The 16,733-nt window shown below is 48.3% G+C and overlaps 1 long non-coding RNA gene across 1 annotated transcript in view; it reads left to right on the plus strand.

The window, feature by feature from the left end:
• Positions 1 to 7,839: 7,839 nt before the first annotated feature.
• The window catches only part of LOC137519607 (uncharacterized), a 63,974-nt gene continuing 55,080 nt past the window's right edge, over positions 7,840 to 16,733 (plus strand). The window contains exon 1 of the long non-coding RNA XR_011021030.1: positions 7,840 to 8,033. This is a non-coding gene — a long non-coding RNA (uncharacterized lncRNA). The remainder of the gene's footprint in view (positions 8,034 to 16,733) is intronic.

The raw sequence follows: 16,733 nt of genomic DNA on the forward strand, positions 1-16,733 counted from the left end.
CTTTTTAAATCGTTCCCACCCTGCAGTGCTGTCCCGGGGGGGGGGGGGGGGGGGCATTAAGCAGGCACCCCTCACTCTCTTTTCTTGTCAGATGCACCATGCATGATCATAGGATGTCAAGTAACACTTAACCGTCCCCCATTGATTTTCATGGGAGTGAGGCATGGTTAGTGGAGCAGAGGTGCAATCTGGACCGGTCTGAGGCTAATGTGGGAAGAGTCTACACAATTTCTCAGGTACAGGAGTTACTCTGCTCCAAACATTGAGGACCATTGAATATGAGGGAGTGTGGATCCTGCTTTAATGAAGGAGGCATGGCAGAATACGCAGCTAGTATGGTTGAGGTGAGCTTGTATGAAAGTCCACATGGAACAGTTCTCCAGGGGCGTTTCTAGGGTCCTTGGAGATCAGTGGCACCTGGGGGCACTAGGTGGGGGCTATGCTCGCAGCGGCAAACAATGGGCGTGGTCATGCAGTGAGTAGGTGTGGCCATGGGTGGGGCCAATCATGCATTAGATTAGGACAGTGGTGGCGAACTTTTTGGAGGCCCAAACTGCAACCCACAAGTCACTTATCTATCGCAAAGTGGCAACAGCAATTTAAACTAAATACTATACAAACGTTTTAACTCATACATGAACATTATGGAAAATCCAAGTTGAAAAACTGAAAAGATAAACAATTTCATCCATCCTACTCCTGAAAAATATATTCATTTTTTTAGAACCTCCCAGTTTTATTTTCTGTTTTAAAAAGCTAAAAAAGTAGGTTTATTGTCTCATATGATGATGATTCAGCTTTTCCCATAGTCTCGCAGTTAGCAATCACGTGACCCCCAACAAGACAAATTCAGCAATCATGAGGCCCCTATCAAGACAAATTTAGAAATCATGAGGCCCCCAACAAGACAAATTCAGCAATCATGAGGCCCCCAACATGACAAAGTCAGCAAGTGTGAGGCCCCCAACAAGACAAATTCAGCAATCACGAGGCCCCCAACAAATCATGAGGCACCCAACAAGACAAATTCAGCAATCTTGAGGCCCTCAACAAGACAAATTCAGCAATCATGAGGCCCCCAACAAGACAAATTCAGCAGTCATGAGGCACATAAATAGACAGCATTTCACATAAATAGGCAGAATGCCCCCTTAATATGGTAGACACCTCTCACCTGGCTTCTGAATTCTCCTCTACTGGCTACTGTACCTGGCAATACTGTTTTTGGCTGGATTGGGGATGATGTGTGAGCTGAAAGGCCTGGCAGTGATGCTGTGGCCTGGCTGGTGGTGATGCTGTGGCCGATGTTGAGGCTGGGTTGGCTGGCAGTGATGCTGGGCTGTGCTTGGCTGGTTGAAGTAAATGCTGGCCTGACTGGTGGTGATGCTATGGCCTTTTTGATAGTGATTCTGGGCTGGTTGGCTGGTGGCGATGCTGGGCTGGCTGGCCTGGATAGTTTAGGTAGCGACAGGTGCCCCCTAGTTAAGGTAGCGCCAGGAGTACCCCAGTTTAGGTAGTGACAGGAGCCCCCCAGTTCAGTAAGTGACAGGAGCCCCCCAGTGTAGGCAGTGACAGGAGCCCCCAGTTTAGGTAGTGACAGGCACCCCCCAGTTACCGTAGGTAGTGACAGGCACCCCCCAGTTAGTGAGTGACAGGGACCCCCAGTTGGGTAGTGAGTGACAGCAGGGACCCCCAGTTGGGTAGTGAATGACAGCAGGGACCCCCAGTTGGGTAGTGAGTGACAGCAGGGACCCCAGTTAGATAGTGAGTGACAGCAGGGACCCCCAGTTAGATAGTGAGTGACAGCAGGGACCCCCAGTTAGATAGTGAGTGACAGAAGGGACCCCCAGTTAGATAGTGAGTGACAGCAGGGCCCCCCAGTTAAATAGTGAGTGACAGCAGGGACCCCCATTTAGATAGTGAGACGAGTGACAGCAGGGATCCCCGTTTTAGATAGTGACAGCAGGGACCCCCGTTAGGTAGTGAGTGACAGCAGGGACCCCCGTTAGGTAGTGAGTGACAGCAGGGACCCCCAGTTAAATAGTGAGTGACAGCAGGGACCCCCGTTGGGTAGTGAGTGACAGCAGGGACCCCCAGTTAAATAGTGAGTGACAGCAGGGACCCCCATTAGGTAGTGAGTGACAGCAGGGACCCACGTTAGGTAGTGAGTGACAGCAGGGACCCCCAGTTAAATAGTGAGTGACAGCAGGGACCCCCGTCAGGTAGTGAGTGACAGCAGGGACCCCCAGTTAAATAGTGAGTGACAGCAGGGACCCCCGTTAGGTAGTGAGTGACAGCAGGGACCCCCGTTAGGTAGTGAGTGACAGCAGGGACGCCCGTTAGGTAGTAAGTGACAGCAGGGACCCCCGTTAGGTAGTGAGTGAGTGACAGGGACCCCTGTTAGGTAGTGAGTGACAGGCGCGCTCCCCACCCCACCTACCTTGCCGCGTCAGACCTCAGGATCAGCGGGCGACCCGACCAGTGACAGGAGCCCCCAGTTTAGGTAGTGACAGGCACCCCCCAGTTACCGTAGGTAGTGACAGGCACCCCCCAGTTAGCTACTGAGTGACAGGGACCCCCAGTTGGGTAGTGAGTGACAGCAGGGACCCCCAGTTGGGTAGTGAATGACAGCAGGGACCCCCAGTTGGGTAGTGAGTGACAGCAGGGACCCCAGTTAGATAGTGAATGACAGCAGGGACCCCCAGTTAGATAGTGAGTGACAGCAGGGACCCCCAGTTAGATAGTGAGTGACAGCAGGGACCCCCAGTTAAATAGTGAGTGACAGCAGGGACCCCCATTTAGATAGTGAGACGAGTGACAGCAGGGATCCCCGTTTTAGATAGTGAGTGACAGCAGGGACCCCCGTTAGGTAGTGAGTGACAGCAGGGACCCCCGTTAGGTAGTGAGTGACAGCAGGGACCCCCAGTTAAATAGTGAGTGACAGCAGGGACCCCCGTTAGGTAGTGAGTGACAGCAGGGACCCCCAGTTAAATAGTGAGTGACAGCAGGGACCCCCAGTTAAATAGTGAGTGACAGCAGGGACCCCCATTAGGTAGTGAGTGACAGCAGGGACCCACGTTAGGTAGTGAGTGACAGCAGGGACCCCCAGTTAAATAGTGAGTGACAGCAGGGACCCCCGTCAGGTAGTGAGTGACAGCAGGGACCCCCGTTAGGTAGTGAGTGACAGCAGGGACCCCTGTTAGCCCGTTAGGTAGTGAGTGACAGCAGGGACGCCCGTTAGGTAGTAAGTGACAGCAGGGACCCCCGTTAGGTAGTGAGTGAGTGACAGGGACCCCTGTTAGGTAGTGAGTGACAGGCGCGCTCCCCACCCCACCTACCTTGCCGCGTCAGACCTCAGGATCAGCGGGCGACCCGACCAGATAGAGCGGGCCTGGGCACAAATATGCTGATCAAGGTCTGAATGACAGCGGAGCGGAGCAGGGTAGTGATGGGAATTCCGGCTCTTCTAGGAGAATCGGCTCGTCTGAATCGGCTCCCAGTAAAGAGCCGGCTCTTACGGGTCTGAATCGGCTCTTCATTAAATATCACTAAGAATCGAAGTAGAAGCCCCGCCCCCGTCTCCATGACGTCTCCAGACTGCTTCTCTGACTTGGGCAATCCCTCCTGCTACTGCTCCGCTCCACCCCACACACTCCTACAAGCTGCAAGAGGAAGACTACATCTCCCAGCATGCCTCAGCACCCTTTATTACAGAGCAAATCAGAGCTCTGTGGGGCGGCTGAGGCATCGGCTCTTTTAAAACTGAGAACCGGCTCTCGTCATTCGCAGCAAAGAGCCGGCTCTCGTTCGCGAACGACCCATCACTAGAGCAGGGCAGAGCGGGGCAGCGGTGGCCGGGAGATCCGTGGCACCCCAGGACAGATTGGGGGCACGGGCCCCGCCAAAATAGGGCTAGCGACGCCCCTGCAGTTCTCCAATCACAGCAACGTTTACATCTTTGAAGCATCCTAATTGGTTGAATAGTGTTCCTAGCAGTTTGAGAGGGTGCTGCCTACCCAATCACCTCAGCAGCATTTCCCCATGGACTCCCTCACTGGCTCACTTCAATCAAACTAGCGACCAAAAAAAATTCCTGGAGTAAGGCTTTTAAAGTAGGTCGATGATTTTCTTTTCATATACCTTTTTATCATTTATTTTCCCCTCATCCTTCTTTATCTCCCTCTGCTCTTTACATAATTGTTATGCAAATACAAGGCACGGTCACACTCGAATTTGTAAAGCAGATGGTACAATCCAGGCATTAAACGGATTATACAAGAGCGGCCCGCACAAATTTAATGAAATGTTATACTTGGGATTATAGATCTTGCCTTCTTGGGATCGCGGTATATCATTAATGGCGGAGACTTTTTTTTTCCTCTCCACAGACTGATTCAGACACCGAAAGGTCACCTAACTAAACGTCTATTATTCTTGCCTCATGCCAGATCTCCCACAATGCACTTCTGCATCACCCGCCGTCCAACAGAAAACAAAGGCCGTGGAGAGAGTGTGTTGCTTGGCGTGACGGTGCTTTCCTCAGGGCCTTATCCTGTTCCCTACGGGCTCAATCTCAAAGCTGGAACTTCTTTTTATCGTTAAAAAATAGCTGATAACACTACATCTGCTCTTCTGACCTTTTTAAAATACATATTATCTCCCCTTGAGGCTGCAGACACTGAGATGAATTGGCTTTTTTTTAATGTACGGCCGTCACGGTGTGGCCTGTTATTATTTTAAGTCACACTGGTGTACTGAGAAATGGAAGATTACAGCACATCTTTTACAAGTCTCAAAGTCTGGAAGATGTCATATTCTCAGCCTATAAATATAATTGCAAAAACGTTGCATAACTAGTTTTGTTTCCTTGGCCTGTGCAGAAGGTAGGATGAGGTAAAAATGCATAGCTCCCTACTGTCCCTCTTTTGGAAGGACAGTCCCTCTTTGGGGACCCTGTTGCTCAGTCCCTCTTTCTTCCTCATTTGTCCCTCTTTCAGGACTGAAGACAAGATCTATGTAAATATAAGTATTTGTCTACTGAAAAATGTGTTTAATTGACTTCAAACTTTATTCCCATCCTTTACATTGATATATATCTAAGTTTAACTTTATTCCCATCCTTTACATTGATATATATCTAATTTTCAAATGTTAAAGGGGAACTTCAGCCTAAACAAACATACTGTCATTAAGTTACATTAGTTATGTTAATTAGAATAGATAGGTAATATAATTTTTTACCCACCCGGTTTTAAAAGAATAGGCAAATGTTTGTGATTCATGGGGGCTGCCATCTTTTTGGTTGAAAGGAGGTGACAAGGAGCATAAGACACAGTTCCAACTGTCCTTTGTCCTGATAACCCCTCCCAGCTGCGTGCGCTAGGCTTCAAATGTCAAATTCAAAATGTAAAAAAAAAAATTGCACCAAAACAGCAGAACGAGAACATCATCATCAGAAATCCAATCATGTTTTGCACAGCATCAGGGAAAAAAAGCCCGGGCAGTTTTCTTCTGTGCAGCTAAAAATGAAACTTGTATAAGAGAAACAAAGTTCTAATGCTGTGAAACTGTTAACCACCCTGGCGTTCTGATTAAATCGCCAGGGTGGCTGCGGGAGGGTTTTTTTTAAATTAAAAAAAAACTATTTCATGCAGCCAACTGAAAGTTGGCTGCATGAAAGCCCACTAGAGGGCGCTCCGGAGGCGTTCTTCCGATCGCCTCCGGCGCCCAGAATAAACAAGGAAGGCCGCAATGAGCGGCCTTCCTTGTTCTGCTTACATCGTCGCCATAGCGACGAGCGGAGTGACGTCATCGACGTCAGCCGACGTCCTGACGTCAGCCGCCTCCGATCCAGCCCTTAGCGCTGGCCGGAACTTTTTGTTCCGGCTACGCTGGGCTCAGGCGGCTGGGGGGACCCTCTTTCGCCGCTGCTCGCGGCGGATCGCTGCAGAGCGGCGGCGATCAGGCAGCACACGCGGCTGGCAAAGTGCCGGCTGCGTGTGCTGCTTTTTATTTGACGAAAATCGGCCCAGCAGGGCCTGAGCGGCAGCCTCTGGCGGTGTTGGACAAGCTGAGCTCGTCCAGACCGCTCAGCAGGTTAAAGAAACACCAGGCCTTTTCAGTGCTGCTGAGTCGATTTTTAGTCTGGAGGTTCACTTTAATATAAAGGAAAATGAACCAGGATAGACAAGCCCAGTGTGGTGTGAATTATAAAAGAACATATTTTTCCTGTGAAATCTTTATGGTATGCATGACTAGGGGGTGTGTCGGGGGCATGTCTAGAGGTGTGGCAGGGGTGTGGCTTATGTGTCCCTCTTTCTTATCTCAAAAAGTTGGGAGGAAAATGAAAATGTAACACTCCCCCATTAGACTGAAAGATAATCTCTAAGGTCCCTTTTACACTTACCTTGCAAACCTGCGTTGCGTTACCTTGTTTTACCACAGGGTAACGCAATGGCAATGCAAGGCAATGGGGCCTAGCACACGTAGAGCGTCATGCTGCAAGGTGTCCGATCTGCCGCGAAGCCGCTGCAAAGTCAACAGCATGTTACGGTTGGACTTCCGTGGCAGTGCCGTGTCAGCGGAAGTAATGTAAGTCAATGGGCAATGCAGGAATTTTAAACATGTTGGTGGCGTCGGTGCAGTACGCATGCTGAACGATGGGAATACGACTGGCAAATCCAGGAATCCCAGTGACATCCTTCCTGTCGCTATACATATGACCCTGTTGGTGCACTCTGCCGCAAGGTCATATGAGACCTGGGGCTTTCTCCAGCCTACCGTAGGCTGCAAGGTCCCTCCGCGTCATCACGTTGGCCGCTACGCGTTATCACGGTGGCTGGTGTGACAGTCCTGCGCATGCGCGATTTTGAGTTAGAAGACCGTGCATGCACAGGACTGTCACACCGGCCGGCGTGATGACGCAGAACGTCCAGATCCAGGAAGAGTTGACCCGATGCCCGGCCCGGTGCAGCCCGTAATAGAGCTGCCAGCGGGACACGGAGAGGAGCCAGGAGGACGCCAGGGGACCTTGCGGTCTACGGTGAGCTGGAGGAAGCCCCGGGTAAGTGAAATTTTTTATTTTAGGTACTGTTCAGGGCCCCTTTAAAGTGACAGGGTCTCGTATAAAATAAATAGATTTTTTTATCCCCAGTTACGTTTTAACCCCTACCTTGTATATTAACCTCTTGTTAGCCCCCTGCAATACCTATATCTGTTTAATGACATCTGCCTGGTTGCGATCACTGGGGTGACAGTTTGGGGCCCCAATGTTTTACAGATGCATTGGTTTGCTCTCCCTGCCCCCATAGCGTGATACCACATCACCACTGCTCTGTTGGCCCTCTGCCTCACCCCTCCCTCCACTGCTTTGCAACAGAACGTGTCGTTAGCCTGCAGACTAACTACACATCTGTACAGCCTCGGCCTAGCGATGTTACTCAAGGGATGGGGTCCCAATCCCCAACATCTGAAATTCATTTAGCATGTGTACTGGCACATTGGGTGGGACAAAACAGCAATTCTCATCATTGCATTTGTTTCATACACTGCAGTTACATTTAATGCCAATATTATTTTTTTTCCCCAGATCTCTCTGCAGCTAATATCTACGGTATAAAAAAATATGCTCACTTTTTCATGTCCTGCTTGGCAGGAAAATCACGCTGACTTTTTGTTACGGCACAGTGGGGATTAGCGCATGATAGTCGCTGTGTAACCATTAGGACTCCTTGTATTCCTCCAACTCTTGCAGGGCTGCAGATTGGAGGAAGCATGATGTTGCTAGGCAACCAGGTGCAGCACATTACCAAGACACTTCATAGCCTAGCAGTGTGTCAGATGAAGGTCCCATCTGGTGATAGCCACACTTTCTCCCGACACAAATGTCATTACTAGAGTCCTTGCTTTAAGTCGTGTGGACTAGACTTTGCCATGTCTGCTTCCCTCCCCCACCTCATAAGCCAAATAGAGTATATTGAAGTGGAACTGAACTCTTGCACAGGACAGAAGGAAAACAGAGAGAAATGCACCCTGTATGTATTTAGAGAGTTTAGCCTGTCTAATTCCCCCTCATCTGTGACTAATCACAACTGTAATTTGATCTCTCAGCTGTTTCACCTCAGGAATCTCGGCAGCAGTGTTGCCAACCGCCCGTAAATTCCGTAAGGAATTCAGCAGCGTCCGTAAAAGGTCGGCCGCCCGCTCTGTTGCAGGAGGACAGCAGCGCAGTGGAGGGAGAGCTGTGGGCAGCGGTGGAGAAGGGGGGCAATATCCAACCTTTCTCTCACCTTAGTGCTCTCCCTCCCTCGTTCGCTATACCCTCCTGAACTAGTGCTGACTGAGTGGTGGCGTTTGGCAGCGGGCGGGACTTACCTTCCGTCTCGCTCCAAGCGCCGGAAGTTCTGCTGCTCTGGTCTGAACCAGACCAGAGTAGCTGCAAATCATCCCGCGCCGGCGACAAGAAGGAAGGTAAGTCCCGCCCGCTGCCGCCTGCCAGCCACTCAGTCAGCACTAGTTCAGGAGGAGAGAGCGAGGGAGGGAGAGCACTAAGGTGAGAGAATAGGGGGATATTGCCCCCCTTCTCCACCGCTGATGCCACAGCTCTCCCTTCACTGCGCTGCTGTCCTCCTGCTGGGGGGTGGGGGTCACCTGGCTACATATACTGGGCACATATAACCCTGACTACATATACTGGGGACATATACCCGACTACATATATTGGGCACATTACCCCTGGCTACATATACTGGGCACATATACCCCCTGACTACATATACTGGGCACATATACCCCCTGGCTACATATACTAGGCACATATACCCCCTGGCTACATATACTGGGCACAGGTCCTCTGGCTACATATACTGGGTACATATACCCCTGGCTACATATACTGGGCACATATACCCCTGGCTACATATACTAGACACATATACCCCTGACTACACATACTGGGCACATATACCCCTGGCTACATATACTAGACACATATACCCCTGACTACATATACTGGGCACATATACCCCTGGCTACATATACTGGGCACATATACCCTGGCTACATATACTGGGCACATATACCCCTGGCTACATATACTGGGCACTTATACCCCTGACTACATATACTGGGCACATATACCCCTGGCTACATATACTGGGCACATATACCCCTGGCTACATATACTGGGCACATATACCCCTGGCTACATATACTGGGCACATATACCCCTGGCTACATATACTGGGCACATATACCCCCTGACTACATATACTGGGCACATATACCTCTGGCTACATATACTGGGCACATATACCTCTGGCTACATATACTGGGCACATGTAACCCTCCCTGACTACATATACTGGGACATATACCTGTGGCTACATATACTGGGCACATATACCCTGCCTACATATACTAGGGACATACCACCGACTACATAAACTAGGGACATATACACCTGCCTACATATACTGGGCACATATACCCCTGGCTACATATACTGGGGACATATACCCCTGCCTACATATACTCCTGGTTACATATACTGGGGACATATACCTCTGGCTACATATACTGGGCACATATACCACTGGCTACATATGCTGGGGACATATACCTCTGGCTACATATACTGGGCACATATACCCCTGGCTACATATGCTGGGGACATATACCTCTGGCTACATATACTGGGCACATATACCCCTGGCTACATATGCTTGGGACATATACCTCTGGCTACATATACTGGGCACATATACCCCTGCCTACATATACTGGGGACATATGCCTCTGGCTACATATACTGGGCACATATATCTGCTGGCTATATATACTTAGGACACTGGCTGCTTGCCATTATGTGCATTTACTGGTGAAAAGCTGTCTCTTATTATGTGTATTTACTGGTGAAAAGCTGTCTCTTATTATGTGCATTTACTGGTGAAAAGCTGTCTCTTATTATGTGCATTTACTGGTGAAAAGCTGTCTCTTATTATGTGCATTTACTGGTGAAAAGCTGTCTCTTAATATGTGCATTTACTGGTGAAAAGCTGTCTCTTATGTGCATTTTCTGGTGAAAAGCTGTCTCTTATTATGCACATTTACTGGTGAAAAGCTGACTCTTATTATGTGCATTTACTGGTGAAAAGCTGTCTTTCATTACGTGCATTTACTGGTGAAAGGCTGTCTGTCATTACGTGCATTTACTGGTGAAAGGCTGTCTTTTATGTGCATTTACTGGTGAAACGCTGTCTCTTATGTGCATTTAGTGGGGAAACGCTGTCTCTCATGTGCATTTACTTGCCTTGCCCACTTTTGTCGCCGCGGCGCGCAAAGTTTCCTCGAACATGTTGCCCCCTACCCATTTGACTGCCCCCTCATATGTGCCAGTTTAGAACCGGCCCTGTACCCCTGCCTACATATACCCCTGGCTACCTGTTCTGGGGACATCTCTACCCCTGGCTACCTGTTCTGAGGACATCTATACCCCTGGCCACCTATTCTGGGGACACCTATAGACCTGGGGCTACCTGTTTTTGGGGAACCACTGCTGTCAGATTAAATGTATTTTGGGGAACTGCTGCCAGATTATGTTTATGTTGGGGGAATCGCTGCTGCCAGATTACATCTATTTTTTGGGAACCACTGCCATATTATCTGTATTTTGGAAGAACCTCTGCCAGATTACGTGGATATTTGGTGAAATGCTGTAAGATTACATGTATTTTGGGGGAAGGGGGGGAAACACTATGGCAGAGCTCAAACTTCCCTGGCAGACCTTTTACAGCAATACTAAAATTATGTATATTTGGCCCCACCCATGACCACGCCCACATTCTGTTGCGTGACCACGCCCATTTTTCAGCGCGCCGCGGGGATTTTGTCAGTAAAAAAAATCTTTTGTCAGTAAATTTTTAGGTATTAGTCAGTAAAAAATAACGTGAAAGGTTGGCAACACTGCTCGGCAGCCCCGGTAGAGCAGCTAATGTGTAAACACATGGAAAGCAGGAAGCAGACACACTGCAGATTTATATCAGCTGTAACAAAGAAATGCTTTTTCTTTAAAGAGAACCTGAGATGGGGAGAAATAAAAAATGTATACATACCTGGGGCTTCCTCCATCCCCCTCCGGCCTGATAGTGCCTTTGCTGCCGCCCTCCTCTGCCTGCAGCCTCCACAAATCGCCCCGTAACGTCCGCCGGTCCTGGGCATATTGCGCATACTCGGCCCAGCCCCTGTCGCGCTCCCGTGGCTGGGAGCGTTCTGAGTCTGCATAGTAGTACTGCGCAGGCACAGTGATGGGGGAGCGCGCACAGCTGGACTACACCTGCGCTGACTAACCCCAACTGGATGACTTACCGAGGCTAGTTGTGGAGGCTGCAGGCAGCGGAGGTTGGCGGGAGGAAGCGATCAGACCAGAGAGGGCTGGAGAAAGCCCAAGGTATGTATACATTTTTTTATTTTGCCCCATCTCAGGTACACTTTAAAGGTTATTATGCGGTTGTTTATCTTTTAGAGTAGAGAGGAAGTTCTGAGTTCAGGTCTGCTTTAAAGATAAAGGGGACAAAAATAGATTGGCATAATCCCATCAGAGAGTTAAAGGGAAGGTCCAGGATAAATAAAAAGTAAAAATCTACTTACCTGGGGCTTCCTCCAGCCCCTGGCAGGTGTCCTGTGCCCTCGCCGCAGCTCCAGTGGCTCCCGGTCCCCTCCAGTGCAGATGCCGACCTTGCCAGGTCGGCATCTGCTTGCGCTTCACCATGCGTCGCACTTATGTCATCCGGACTGTACTGTGCAGGCACACAACTACTGTGCCTGTGCAGTACAGTCCAGATGACGTCAGCGTGACTACATGAGCCGCACGCTGGAACGCAAGTAGGCCTCTTGTATCGGAGGGGACTTCAGGCCACCAACAGGGAGCGGAGCTGCTGTGAGGTCACAGGATGGCTGCCAGGAGCTAGAGGAAGCCCCAGGTAAGTAGATTTTTACTTTTTATTCATCCTGGACATTTCCTTTTAAAAAATAAATCTGTGAAGAGAGTCATCTTTACTCTCCAAACATTTTCCATCCCAATTTGGTGCTTTTTACAGTATGTAAATTCAAAGGACCTGGAAAGTTGTGAAGTCACCTGAAATAAAGTTAGGTACTCATCTCAAGAAAGGCAAGGCTCTGGATCCCATAGAGGCTTTCCAGTCTTTCGGGAATCCTCTGAAGGCTTTGGAAGCACTCGCTTCCTGGAGTGCTTCCAAAGACGGGCGCATCCGTACTGCGCATGCGCAAGTCTGGACGTCCAAAGCCTTGATGAGGACTCCTGAAGGAGCATTCAACCAGTTGGTTGAATAACTTCAGTAGTGTACAGCGGGAAGGAAGAGTTTTGGGTTATTTGGGGAGGTTAGAGTGAGGCGTTGGGAAGGGGTTTGGGTTAGGTGAGTGGATTAGGCGTCAGGAAGGGGTTTGGCATCAGGAAGGGGTTTGGGTTAGGTGGGGAGGTTAGGGTGTGGCGTCAGGAAGGGGTTTGGGTTAGGTGGGAAGGTTAGGGTGAGACGTCAGGAAGAGGTTTGGGTTATTTAGGATTAAGGTTAGGGTGATTTGACAGGAAGGGGTTTGGGTTAGGTGGGGATGTTAGGGTGAGATGTCAGGAAGAGGTTTGGGTTGTTTGGGAAGGTTAAGGTGTGGCGACAGGAAGGGCTTGGGTTATTTGGGAAGGTTAGGATGAGAGGTTTGGGTTAGGTGGGGAGGGGAGGGTGAATCGTCAGGGAGGGTTTTAGGTTTATGCTAGGTAAAGTTATCTAGGAGCACCAAACTTAGCAAATATTCAGGCATCACGTTCCAATCCAAAGTGGTTTGATAAAAAAAAGCAATACATTCCGAAATTAATGATATCGGGCAGGCAGAGGAGGCGGGGTAAATTTAAACGCTACGCATTTGGTGCGTCTGTTTTCCGGATTTGGATATTGGTGCCCTTTGTCCTCTACTCTCCCGCGTACGAGAATGGATGGTTGTCTTTCCCAAGAACATTGGAAGTCTTGGCATGCTAATGTTCAGCTGAAAAGATTATGTAATTTAAACCACATGAGCATTGCCTGGCTATCCTCTCATACTATCCCAACACATCTTGAATTGTCTCTGCCTGTTTTTCTTCCAAATATTTGGCATTTCCTTGGCCCGAAAACTGTAAACTCCAGAAATAATGATCATAAAGTGTAATAATGAGGGCATTGATGAATAGTATGTGTAAACACATCTTATCTAGACAACATACTTGCTGCGTGATCGAGTGTCCTGTCCACAAGCCAAGTCCCTTTCACCCTCCTCATTTGTCTGCGCCATTATTAATGCTTTGTAGATGACTAAACTATCATTAGTTCCCCCTCCTGAATCCCAAGAGAGAAATTTAAAGGGTAAGTGTACGTCAAACACCAATGTGCTACATCAGCCCCACACTGCCCCTGACCAATAATGTCGTTGTAATACCACAAATCCTATACAAAAAAACTGCACTCCAGATGGCCACAAAAGTACAAATCCCAAAAGAAAAATAGGGGGTAGCAGTTAAAGGACCACTATCCCGAAAAAGTAGGCAGTTAAAATCTGACAGAACCAGCAGGTTTTGGGCCAGTCCATCTCCTCATGGAGGATTCTCAGGGTTTTCTTTCAACAGCATTTCCTGAACAGCAGTTTAACTGCCAAAACAGTAAGATACCAGTCAGCCTCCCTACCCACTTGCACACAATTTTGTCAGTTAGACTTTGAAACTGCTGTTCAGGAAATGCTGTTGAAAACAAAGAAAATCCAGAGAATCCCCTGTGAGGAGATGAACTGGCCCAAAACCTGTCAGTGCTGTCGGATTTTAACTGCCTACTTTTTCTTGATCGGGGTGCTTTAAAGGGGAACTGAAGAGAGAGGTATATGGAGGCTGCCATGTTTATTTCCTTTTAAGCAATACCAGTTGCCTGGCAGCCCTGCTGATCCTCTGCCTCTAATACTATTAGCCATAGCCCCTGAACAAGCATGCAGCAGATCAGGTGTTTCAGTGGTTCAGACTTATAAGTCTGATTTGACAAGACTACCCGCATGCTTGTTTCTGGTGTTATTCAGATACTACTGCAGAGAAATAGACCAGCAGGGCTGCCAGGCAACTGGTATTGATTAAAAGGAAATAAACATGACAGCCTCCATCTAGCTCTCTCTTCAGTTCCCCTTTAAGAAACAGAGCCACCAACTCTCAGATCAAACAGTTCCACATTAAAACTGCGCTCTTAATCCTCCAAGCATTGGGAGTTCACAGCAGGATACCCTAAAATTGAATAAAACAATTGCACATAGTACTTACCGTAATACTGTTTAAAACCAAAACACACTGTGCTAAAATCATACAGCACTCCCCCCAGGATGTGCCACCACCAGGAAGGAAGATTTGACAACTGATCACATTGACGTACCTCAAGTCCCTGATGAGTCATTTATGACGAAACGCGTAGGCAGGGCCCTAGACGTACGCTGACGCTCACTGCGTGATCACGTGATACTATTGGATTTTACTTGGAGACTGCTACGGGTGACATAGGGGAGGTGTGCTGGCTGAAGTCCGAGGCTCAGCCGCATGGATACAGTTCCCCGTCACCAAATGCTTGCTTGTAATAAAGACTTTTCTTGCCGCTGAGGAGTGATTCTGTGTATCGCGGTGTGGAGAAGCAGTTGAGCCTGAGGCTGATATGCATGATACAAGTATCCACTCAGTGAGTGCAAGCACTGCACATTGGGGAGAGCAGTTGTTAAATCTTCCTTCCTGGTGGTGGCACTTCGCGGAGGAGTGCTGAATGATTTTAGCACAGTGGGGGAGATTTATCAACGCATTACCGACAGTTTTTTCTTCTTAATCTGTTCTAACCAGCAGGTAGAACAGTTTTGCATGGTAATAAGAACCTTCTTAAATCCTAGGTAATAGTGGCAGGTTAGCATGAATTTCTAGAGCTGCACTACAGTTAAGAGAAGTGCAAATCCATCCCTAAACTGGCGCAGATTAAGAAATGCTTGATAGCAGTTCTACAGATGTAAACCTGCTGGCTAGACATCATTGCAGAGTGCAGGCTATACATGATTTGTGATGTGCTCCTCCCCCCTGCTGAATTCCTCACAGGAATTCCTGCTATCGATACAGCAGGTGTGTTGGTTACCTCAGCATCTGCAATTCCCCTCACACACTGCACTACCTGAGAGACCTTCCTAACTCCTCCTATTCCTAACAGTTTAAGAAGGAATCTGCACTATCTAATGATTTCTTAAGATGCCTGAGACAGTTCTGCATGGATTTCTAAAAACCTACTAATATTTTGTCTCAGACACTATTGATAAATCTGGCCCTCCGTGTTTTGGTTTTAAACAGTATTACTATGTGCGATTGTTTTATTTAATTTTAGGGTATCCTGCTGTGCATTCCCAATGCTTGGAGGATTAAGAGCACAGTTTTAATGTGGAAATGCCATTGTAATGCTTTACCTATTTTTCTCTCCTTGAAAGTATTTGAGACTTCCATCCAAAGAGAAAATAAGTAGCTAAAGAGCGAAACCGACCGGGTTGTAGAGTAGTGGCACCTGATCTTTTTTAATTGAGCCCGTTCTACAGTTCAGTGTACCATGTGATATGAGACCAGTGACCACGTATGTAAGTGGAGTATTTCTGTTTTTATGGTGGTGTACCATAAAATGGTACTTAATAAACGGTTTCACTTAGTACACTTTTGTCTCTCAGTTGCTTATATACTGAGTATATTATAGACTGAGAGTTGATTCTGGAATGTCTGCTGTGAAGTGAGGAATTGTGCTTTGGATCACTTGATATGAACAATTGTAGGATCTGTAAATTAGGGAGATTATGGTCCTTAAATGGGAACTTCAGTGTAAACAAACATACTGTCATTAAGTTACATTAGTTATGTTAATTAAAATAGATAGGTGATATATTCTCTTACCCACCCTGTTTTAAAAGAACAGGCAAATGTTTGCGATTTCATGGGGGCAGCCATCTTTTTGGTTAAAAGGAGGTGATAGGATGCATGAGACACAGTTCCTACTGTCCTGTGTCCTGATCACCCCTTCCCAGCTGCGCGCGCTTGGCTTCAAATCTCAAATTCAAAATTAAAAAAAAAAAAATTGCACCAAAACAGCAGAACGAGAACAAAATCAGAAATCCCATCATGCTTTGCTCAGCATCAGGGGAAAAATGCCAGGGCAGTTTTTTTCTGTGCAGCTAAAAATTAGGCTTGGGTAAGAAAAACAAAGTTCTGATGCTGTGAAATTGTTAAAGAAACACCAAGTTTTTTCAGTGCTTCTGAGTCGATTTTTAGTCTGGAGGTTCACTTTAACCTCCTTAGCGGTAACCCCGTGCTGGACACGGGGTAAGCCGCCGGAGGGTGCCGCTCAGGCCCTGCTGGGCCGATTTACATAATTTTTTTTTTGCTGGACGCAGCTAGCATTTTGCTAGCTGCGCCAGCACACTGATCGCCGCTGGCCCGCGCCCGATCGCCGCTATCTGTTGCGGCGTGCGGGCCCCCCCCCCAGACCCCGTGCGCTGCCTGGCCAATCAGTGCCAGGCAGCGCCGAGGGGTGGATCGGGACTCCCAATGACGTCATCCCGCCCCGTCGCCCTGGGCTCGCTACATGATTTAAAAAAAAACAAAAAAAACTGCTGCGCTGCCCCCTGGCGGAATTTTTCATACCGCCAGGGGG

This window comes from Hyperolius riggenbachi, chromosome 5 (genome assembly GCF_040937935.1).
Source record: "Hyperolius riggenbachi isolate aHypRig1 chromosome 5, aHypRig1.pri, whole genome shotgun sequence".
Lineage (NCBI taxonomy): Eukaryota > Metazoa > Chordata > Amphibia > Anura > Hyperoliidae > Hyperolius > Hyperolius riggenbachi.